The sequence below is a fragment of the Ictidomys tridecemlineatus genome, chromosome X (genome assembly GCF_052094955.1).
Source record: "Ictidomys tridecemlineatus isolate mIctTri1 chromosome X, mIctTri1.hap1, whole genome shotgun sequence".
In the NCBI taxonomy this organism is placed as follows: domain Eukaryota; kingdom Metazoa; phylum Chordata; class Mammalia; order Rodentia; family Sciuridae; genus Ictidomys; species Ictidomys tridecemlineatus.
Genome location: NC_135493.1, coordinates 89832966 through 89843979, shown reverse-complemented (window position 1 = coordinate 89843979; position 11014 = coordinate 89832966). Strand labels below are relative to the sequence as shown.

The following is an 11014-nucleotide window of genomic DNA, read 5'->3' as shown; positions in this document are numbered from 1 at the left end:
GAGAGAAGCAGGTGGCATCATTATACCAGAACTTAAACTATACTACAGAGCAATAGTAACAAAACCAGCATGGTATTGGCACCAAAACAGACTGGTAGACTAATGGTACAGAATAGAGAACACAGACACTAACCCACATAATTATAATTATCTTATAAGGCACCAAAACTGTGCATTGGAGAAAAGATAGCCTCTTCAACAAATGGTGCTGAGAAAACTGGAAATCCATATGCAACAAAATGAAATTAAACCCATATCTGTCACCATGCACAAAACTCAAATCAGAATGGATCAAAGACTTAGGAATAAAACAGAGATCCTGTGTCTAATAGAAGAAAAAGTAGGCCCTAATCTCCATCATGTGGGATAGGCCCCAACTTCCTTAATAAGACTCCTGTGGTGCAAGAATTAAAATCAAGAATCAATAAATGGGATGGATTCAAACTAAAGTTTCTTCTCTGCAAAAGAAACAATCTGCAAGGTGAATAGAGAGCCTACATCTTGGGAGCAAATCTTTACCCCTCACACATCTAGGGTATATAAAGAACTCAAAAAGTTAAATACTAAAAAACAAATAACCCAATCAATAAATGGGTCAAGGACCTGAACAGATACTTCTCAGAAGATGATATACAATCAATCAACAAATACATGAAAAAATGCTCATCGTCACTAGCAATCAGAGCAATGCAACTCAAAATCACTCTAAGATTTCATGTCACTCCAGTCAGAATGGAAGCTATTATGAAGACAAACAACAATAAGTGTAGGCAAGGATGTGGGTGAAAAGGTACACTGATATATTGCTGGTGGGACTGCAAATTGGTGCAGCCAATATGGAAAGCAGTATGGAGATTTCTTGGAAAATTGGGAATGGAACCACCATTTGACCCAGCTATTCCTCTCCTTGGTCTATACCCAAAGGACTTAAAAACAGCATACTACAGGGACACAGCCACATCAATGTTTATAGCAGCACAATTCACAATAGTTAAACTGTGGAACCAACTTAGATGCCCTTCAATAGTTGAATGGATACAGAAATTGTGGCATATATACATAATGGAATATTACTCAGCAATAAAAGAGAATAAAATCATGGCATTTGCAGGTAAATGGGTGGAGTTATAGAAGATAATGCTAAGTGAAGTTAGCCAATCCCCCAAAAGCAAATGCCAAATTTTTCTGTGATATAAGAAGAAGGCTGATTCATAGTGGGTTAGGGAGAGGGAGCATGGGAGGAATAGAAGAACTGTAGATAGGGCAGAGAGGTGGGAGGGACAGGGAGAGGGCATAGGGTTAGAAATGATGGTGGAATGTGATGGACATCTTTATCCAAAGTACATGTATGAAGACACGAATTGGCTGTCAATATACTCTGTATACAACCAGAGATATGAAAAATTGTGTTCTATATGTATAATAAGAATTGTAATGCATTCTGCTGTTATATATATAATCAATTAAAAAATACAAAGAACTGAAAAAACTTAACATCAAAAAAGCAAATATCTCCAATCATTAAATGGGCAAGAGAACTAAACACAAACTTCTCAAAAGAAGAATCAAAAAAGACCAACAAATATAAGAAAAAGTGTTTAATATCCGTAGCAACCAGGGAAATGCAAAGCAAAATTATGCCAGATTTCATCTAACTCCAGTCAGAATGGCAATGATCAAGAGAACAAATAACAATAAATTCTGGCAAGGTTGTGAGGGAAAGGTACATTTTTACTTTGTTGGTAGAACTGCAGGGTAGTACAACCACTCTGGAAAGCAGTATGGAGATTCCTCAAAAACTAAAAATGAAACCACCCTAGGACACAGCTCTTCTGCTCCTTGCTATTTTCTCCGAAGATCTATAATTGCCATACTACTGCAATATAGCCACTTCAGTGTTTACAGTAGCATGATTAACAATAGCTAAATTATGTAATCAACCCAGATGCTTGTCAACAGGTGAATGAATTAAGAAATTGTAAGATACACACACACACACACACACACACACACACACACACATACACACACATACACACACAGTGGAGTTCTACTCGGTCATTAAAAAAGAATGAAATTATGGCATTTGCTAGTAAATGCATGGAAATGGAGAATAACATGCTAAGTAAAATTAGCTAAACTCAGAAACTCATAGGTTGAATGTTTTCTCTCTTGTGTGGAAGCTAGAGTAAAATAAAAGAAAGGAGGAGAGAAAGGATAATATAAAGAATCAATCAAATATAAATTAACAGATGAGCAAAAGGAAGTCTAGTATATTTGAGAAAGGAGAAGGAGAGAGGGGAGGGAGGACAGAGGGAAAAGGAGTAGGGAAAAGGAGAGGGATCATGAACTGAGGTCAATTTCCATGCATGTATAAATTTTTCAGGATGAATCAAACTAATATGTATAACCATAAAGCTTTTTTAAAAAAGTTTAAGAGAGTGAAGAAAGAGCCTATTGAATGGGAAAAAAATCTTTGCCAGATCCTCTCCTGACAGGGTATTAATATCCAGAATATATAAAGAACTCAAAAAAGTTAACACCAAAAATAAAAAAAGGAAAATAACCCAATCAATAAATGGGAAAGTGAACTAAACACACATTTCTCAAAAGAGTAAACACAAATGGCCAACAAATATAAGAAAAAGTGTCCAACATCCCTAACAATTAGGGAAATGAAGATCAAAACTACATTGAGATTTCATCTCATTCCAGGCAGAATGGCAATTATAGAGAATGCAAATAATAATAAATGCTGGCAAAGATGTGGGGAAATATGTACAATTACATACTGTTGTTGGGATGTGAATTAGTACAATCAATCTGGAAAGCATTATGGAAATTCATCAAAAAACTCAAAATGGAACCACCATTTGACACACCATATGGAATTTGCCAGTAAATGAATAGAACTGGAGGACATCATGCTAAGTGAAAGAAGCCAGGCTCAGAAAATCAAGGGCCTAATGTTTTCTCTCATATGTGGAAACTGGAGCAAAATAAGGGGGGAACATGGGGGCATTGGATATCATAAAGATATGGGGAAGATCAGTGGAGGAGGAGCTTGAGAGGGAAGGAGGAGGGACAAAAAAGGGGAGGAAATGCTGAATGAATTTAACAAAGTCACAGGATGTTCATATAAAAATATACCACAGTGTATTCATAATTGAAATGTCAAATGTATGCAAATATTTTTGATTACTTCTTTTTGTCTTGTTTATGAAAAAAGCTTCAATGTTTTGTACACATTTAGCTTTTTTATTTGTTTTTTAAAACATACTTGGCAGGGCTGGGGATGCAGCTCAAGCGGTAGCGTGCTCGCCTGCTCGCTCCTCAGCACCACATACAAAGATGTTGTGTCCGCCAAAAACTAAGAAATAAATATTAAAAAATTCTCTCTCTCTCTCTCTCTCTCTCTCTCTCTCTCTCTCTCTCTCTCTCTCTCTCTTAAAAAAACATACATGGCAGTAGAGTGTATTTTGATACATTATACATACATGGAGTATAACTTATTGTAATTAGTATACCAGTCTTTTGTTGTACACGATGTGGAGTTTCACTGGTCATGTATTTATATCACATTCAGTTTTATAATCCACCAATGTTTGTATAAATGTGTAATAGGAATCCAGGTTTTTAACCTCTTTGGAGCAGCCAAATCTCATATGGGCAGTGGTCTTTTATTATCTCTCCCTAGCTCTGAGCAAGGGCCTCACCCAAGCATCTTGCACTTCTCTCTCCTCCTGAATTATTGTTAAATCAACTTAATTCAGAGCTTGACTTTCAGTTGGCATGGAGATTTTTTTCTGCCTCACCAAATGATCCTTATAACAATACCATCACTCACCTATTCCTAAAATTCAGAATTTGTTGTATTATCCCTTTTTCCATTTGTACCTATGGTTCCCATGATCTTAAAGATAGAATTTTAGCACACCAATTTTAACTCTTGTTGGCCTGTGTTCCTTCCACATTTCTTGCCTTATCTTCTCCTCCATCCCCTTGCAAACCTTGTGTTCTGACCTTTCTATTTAGTGCAATAGTGTTGACCTTGTTTCTGTCATATTAATCTTTGTATTCCTGGTGCTTACATTCAGTAGGTGCTCAACAAATATCTGTTAAGATAAAATTAAATCCAACCCACACAAAACACAAGTTCTGATTAGTAGCACATCATAAATGCTTGTTGAATGAATGAATGACCTCTGCATTCAATATTTATACCATTTGTTTTGGTATCTAACATGCCAAAGTCAAGTGTCCTTTACTATAACTTATATGCATCATGTATATATTGGATCCAGTCCTCAGAGGAATGAAGCAATAAGTTATTGACACTCATATGACACAGCAAAATGTTTTGAAGAGACAGTGAATAAGATCATGAACATAGGGCTTCTTGTATAATCTGGATAATAAATATAAAAGTGCTTAACAAGAGACTATTGTGGGGGCTGGGGTTGTAGCTCAGTGATACAACACTTGCCTAGCATGCATGAAGCACTGGGTTCCATTCCAAGCACCACATAAAAAACTAGACAAAATAAATGTATTGTGTCCATCTACAAATATATATATATATATATATATATATTAAGACACTATTTTGGGCAAACATCAACAGTAAAGGCCCTTAGAAGATAGGTTTCAGTTGGATTTAGAAGAAATCATAGGTCTAGAAAGTTCCAACATTGGAAAGTGGAAAGTGGGCTTGATCATGGGGTCTGGAGGGGCATTCAAGTTAGTGGCCACTGTCCCTGCAATCTCATCTTGTGACTAGACACATAAGGATTTGCTTGGGTTGTTCTGAGCTGGGGATGGGACAAGAGAATGGACAAAGGTGCTGATACCATTAAAGTGCATAGTGTGGTGGGTACATGCATGAACTCTAGAGTCAGATGTAGGCTCAAATCTCAGGTCCACTATTTATTAGCTATGTGTCAACAGGCAAGTTACTGCTATGGACCAAATTATGCACACCCAAATTCATATATTGAAACTAATGTGATGGTATTTGGAGATGGGACCTTGGGAAATAATTACATTTAGATTAAATCATGAGGGTAGAGCACCCATAAATGGGATTAGTGCCTCTATACGAAGAGAGAGAGAGATTGCTTATTCTCTATCTCTACCCTGTGAAAACAGAATAAGAAGATGGTCCTCTACAAGCCAGAAAGAGGGTCCTCACTAGAACCCAACCATACTGGCATCCTGTTCTTTGACAATCAGCCTCTAACACTGTCAGAAAATAAATTTCTGTTGTATAAATCAGTCTATGGTGTATTGTTATTGTAGCCAGATCTAAAACACTTCTCTAAGTGTTAACTTCCTCACTACAAAAAGAATATAATATTTGCTTTCAAGGGCTTATGTGATGAGTAAATGGAGGCAAAAGAGAAAATAATCAAATGCCAGAACAGTTCCTGGTGGTGCTCAACAAATCTGTTAGGGGAGGTGAGGAAGAGTTCCAAGGACTAGAAATGAAAAGGCAGGGCAAATACCCAGGCACCACTATAACTGAAGGTACCCTCTTCAACAACACAGATTCTGCAAAGTAGATCATTGCTCTCCTTAGTTTCCATGGTATAGGGAGTAATCCGTTGTCCTTACTCCATACCCATCACAAAGACCCCACCTCAGGGTAGCTGAGAGATGAATGGATAAGGCAAAGTCATCTATGAAGGGGTTGGTTCAAATTCCACAGATGAAGTCCAAGTCATTCACACTAGACTTATCAAGTGAGGGCCTGAATAATTTAAGGCAAAAACAAAGTTTTTAAAATAAAACTTAAACCCAATTGAAGCTCCCATTATCATTGAATTTCACTGCCATCTAATTTCATTGTGGAGGGTGGTGCTGGGGTTGTGGCTCAGTGGCAGAGCGCTTGCCTAGCACATGTGAGACCCTGGGTTTAATCCTTACCACCACATAACAATAAACAAATAAAATAAAGCTATTGTGTCCAACTACAATGAAAAAATAAATATTTAAAACAAAATTTCCTTGTCATTGGACCCAGCTACCTCTGGACTGTTAAAAGTATTGGATAGCTTACTTTATTGGGGCAAAGCAAAGCAGCTTCTATCTATGAGCTGGGCCTCTGGAGATAAGGCCATTCCCCCAAAGTCCTGGTGCTCTTGAGGAAAGTCTTAGACTCAAAATTAACTGCCTCAGTCTCCCCCAGGAGAAATGGAGTTTTCAGTAAAATAAGGTGTGCTTATTTCACACCAAGACCTGTACAAGAGCATTTGTAACAGCTTTATTCATTATAGTTCTAAACTGACGACAACCCAAAAGTCCCTCAGTGGATGACTGGATAGATGATCTCTCCATACATCGGAATTTTACTCAGCAATAGAAATGAAGTACAGATACACACAACTGGGATAAATCTAAAAAAAACATGCTAAATGAAAGAAGCAAGATCCCAAAGAGTAAACAATGTATGATGCCATTTTATGTGAAGTCAAGAACAGGCAAAACTAATCTGTGGTAGGACAATCCAGAATTACAGGTTACAGGTTGTTGCAGATGGGATGAGGCATGACATTCACTAGGCAGTTGCACAGAGAACACTCCTTGAGGAATAAAATGTTCTATATCATGATGGTGCCCATGTGTATACATACATACATGTATTATATATACATACACATATATCTATGAAAAATTCATCAGACGGTACACTGAAGATGTGTGCCTTGTATGCTAAATTATATTACAATTAAAGAAGAATAAAAGAAAGAACAGGAGTAAGAAGTGGGGAATGAAGTCATCAATGAACCCAACAAAGCACAAAATGAGGCCAGCAGGATCTGCCATGCAGGCATGTCCTTTGCAGAGGGGAGGTGGGCAGCTGCAGCATGGTACCCCTGTGAATGAAGCCAGTGTTCTGGCCCAGTGGCCCTGCCAGGCTGCAGTCTGCTGATGCAAGCTATGGAGTTCGTCCAATGTTGGGGGGAGGGAGGTTTGACTTGATTTTAGGGCGGTGATTGGCTCTACCAGGCCACAGGCTCCTCATCCTCCAGAAATGCTTATTATACAGCCTTTCTGGGAAGACAGATAATTTTGTGAAAATGACATGAGCTTTTGCCAACTCCATTTCAGCCTCTTAACCTCTTGGCAGCTGCTTCAGGAGCATCACAGAGCTGGCTGAAACAGTTTCCAGAGCATAAGAGAGTGGGCATTGATCCCACAGATTGGCTGCCAAACAGGAAAGAAAAATGGCAGCTTCAATAAAGGCAAAGACATAGTAGGTGGAGGCTGAGACTGCTTTAATGATGGGCCAAAGTGTCTTCCAAAGCTGGGGCTGAGTTCCATGTTGGGTACAGTGTCCTCCTATCTCCAGAGGACTGGTTTCTTCTGGCATTCTAAACCACAGAGTGAAGAAAAACTGATTGTGAACACAGTTCCTGCTCTTTCTCCACTCACCCATCCCTCCACATTCCTAGCTCCCACCAACTGTGACTTTACTTGGTTGTTCAGTCTACACTGAGCTGCGTTTGCAATAAGCACAGGTCATTAGTTCCCTTTCCCTCAACTTAGAATTATCCCAGTTTCTTTTGACTCATTCTGTTGGTCCTAACAGAGTCATGGCAAGCTGGATTTCTCTCTCCCTCTTCCTCTTTCTTTCCCTCCCCTCCCATTTCATGCTTTCAATATGTTTTTCTATCCATGAAATCTATTTTGGGCATCTGGACAATTACTCTTAATATAACAGTAAATCAATATTAAGTATGTGTAACCTAGATAAAAATAATCTTTAAAAATTTTTTTAGATGGACACAATATCTTTATTTATTTTTATGTGGTGTTGAGGATTGAACCCAGTGCCTCACATGTATGAGGCAAGTGCTCTACCATTGAGCCACAATCCCAGCCCCTAGACAAAAATTATTTCTGAAGAAGTATTGTTAGTCTTTCCCACCCTCCTAATTTTTTAAAAAATAATTTTTAGTTGTCAATGGACCTTTACTTTATTTATCTATATGTTGTGCTGAGAATCAAACTCAGTGCTCCACACATGCTAGGTAAGGGCTTACCACTGAGCCACAACCCCAGCCCTCCCCCTCCCTATTTTTATATGTGTACATGAAGGCAATATAAGTTGTGGTTCCTCAAATAAATTATGAGCCTGAGAAGCCATATACTATCAAACAGAAACCCAAGCAAATCAGGCTGCAGATTTAGAACTGAAGCAAAAATAAAAAGAAATAATAAATGTGCAAATCATTATTTTCAACATTCAGTGTTTAGCCACCCAGCTTCTGAAATTTTGTGTTGGTTTTCTTAGTTTCTACCACTTAACTTGAATATAAATGATGACACTGGTGCATATTTTTAAAAACATATTTAGCCAACATGAAGGCATGCAAAACCATTCTATTGAGTTTTATTAATTGAAAAAAAAATGATGCAGACTGTCTCAAACTCAAAACTAGGGATCAGGAGTCTTGGCCAAGGTTCCAGTTGGCCACACTATCACAGTGATGCTCACTCCCAGGCTGCTGGGCATGCATAAGGGAGACATTCCCACATGTGGAAAATGCCTGCATTTTTTGTAATAAAAAGAATACATCCATATGACTTTTATTTTCTTCTTAGTTCATGTTAAAAGATTCAATTTTTCTATAATGAACACAATATTATAAAAATATTTTTATTTTTATTATTTATTGGTACTAGGGATTTGAACCCAGAGGTGCTTTACCACTGAGCTACATAATCAGTCTTTTTATTTTTTATTTTGAGACAGGATCTCTCTAAGTTGCTGAGGTTGGCCTTGAACTTGTGATCCTCCTGCCTCAGGCTCCTGAGTCACTGGAATTACAGGCATTCATCACCTCACTGGGCTCAAAAATATTTTTAAAGTTCCAAAAGAATACTTATTAAATATAGAAAAGTAAAAACTTTAAAATTTTTTAATTTATATATGACAGCAGAATGCATTACAATTCTTATTACACATATAGAGCACAATTTTTCATATCTCTGGTTGTATACATAGTATATCCACACCAATTTGTGTCTTCATACATGTACTTTGGATAATAATGTCCATCTCATTCCACCATCATTAATAACCCCATGCCCCCTCCCTTCCCCTCCAACCCTCTGCCCTATCTAGAGTTTGTCTATTCCTCACTTGCTCCTTCTCCCCATCCCACTATGAATCAGCCTCTTTATATCAAAGAAAACATTCAGCATTTGGTTTTGGGGGATTGGCTAATTTCACTTTGTATTATCTTCTCCAATTCTATCCATTTACCTGCAAATGCCATAATTTTATTCTCTTTTATATAATATTCCATTATGTATATATGCCACAGTTTCTGTATCCATTCAACTATTGAAGGGCATCTAAGTTGGTTCCACAGTTTAACTATTGTGAATTGTGCTGCTATAAACATTGATGTGGCTGTGTCCCTGTAGTATGCTGTTTTTAAGTCCTTTGGGTATAGACCAAGGAGAGGGATAGCTGGGTCAAATGGTGGTTCCATTCCCAATTTTCCAAGCAATCTCCATAGTGCTTTCCATATTGGCTGCACCAATTTGCAGTCCCACCAGCAGTGTATGAGTGTACTTTTTCCTCTACATCCTTACCAACACTTATTGTTGTTTGTCTCCATAATAGCTGCCATTCTGACTGGAATAAGATGATATCTTAGAGTAGTTTTGATTTGCATTTCTCTAATTGTTAGCGATGATGAGCATTTTTTCATGTATTTGTTGATTGATTGTATATCCTCTTCTGAGAAGTATCTGTTCATGTCCTTGGCCCATTTATTGATTGGGTTATTTGTTTTTTTTTTAGTATTTAACTTTTTGAGTTCTTTATATACCCTAGATGTGTGAGGGATAAAGATTTGCTCCCAGGATGTAGGTTCTCTGTTCACCTCACAGATTGTTTCTTTTGCTGAGAAGAAACTTTTTAGTTTGAGTCCATCCCATTTATTGATTCTTGATTTTAATTCTTGTACCAAAGGAGCCTTATTAAGGAAATTGGCACCTAATCCCACATGATTGAGATTAAGGCCTACTTTAGAAAGGTAAAAATATTTTTAAAGAATCTGAAACTGCTCTTTCTGACATCTTTTAGTGTCGCCAGAATGGTGCACGTGAATATCCTGGCTGATGTTCTCAAGAGCATCAACAATGCTGAAAATAGGCAAACACCAGGTCCTTATTAGACCATGCTCCAAAATTATTGACCAGTTTCTGTGATGATGAATTATAGTTACATTGGCAAATTTTAAATCATTGATGATCACAGAGCTGGATAAATAGTTGTGAACCTCACAGGCAGGTTAAAGAAGTGTGGAGTGATCAACCCCAGATTGGATGTGCAGCTCAAAGACCTAGGAAAATGGCAGAATACTCTGCTCCCATCCCAAGGTCAGTTTGGTTTCATTGTATTGACAATCTCAGCTGGCATCATGGACCATGAAGAAGCAAGATGAAAACATATGGGAGGTGTGGGGGGGGCAGAATCCTGCAATTCTTTTTCTAGGAATGTAAAACATACATACAAAGAATACCTCAATGGGGGAAAACAATCTGAAACTGCATGATCTTAATCTGACAGTTAATATTTTATTCTTTACAGTCTTATTTCTATGCAAAACTTTATTAAAAAATAAAAATAGCCAAACACAAGAAACAAAACAAAATTCAACAAAAATAGAATCTTTTGTGACCTGTTAGTTTTCCTTAGTATTGGATCATGTTTTCTTATTGCCTTATAACTTCTAAACAGAATTTTGATTTTAGTTGCATATATAATCATGTGGGTATGAACCAAATTACTTAGCCATTTCTCTTGTGTATTTAAACAATTCTCTGCTATTTAGAAGAATGTTGTGATTATCATTTCAATGAATAAACCTTATGTTTCTTTCAGTTAAATTTTTAGCATTGCATTTTTTAAAAACAAAATTAAAGAATATATGTATATACATATATGTAAATATACATGAATATGCATATATGCAAATATATGTATATGCTTATT

General features: G+C 37.2%; 1 pseudogene; it reads left to right on the top strand.

The window, feature by feature from the left end:
* The first annotated feature begins 10112 nt into the window (after positions 1 to 10112).
* LOC101974750 (small ribosomal subunit protein uS8 pseudogene) lies at positions 10113 to 10574 on the top strand (annotated as a pseudogene).
* Positions 10575 to 11014: the final 440 nt, after the last annotated feature.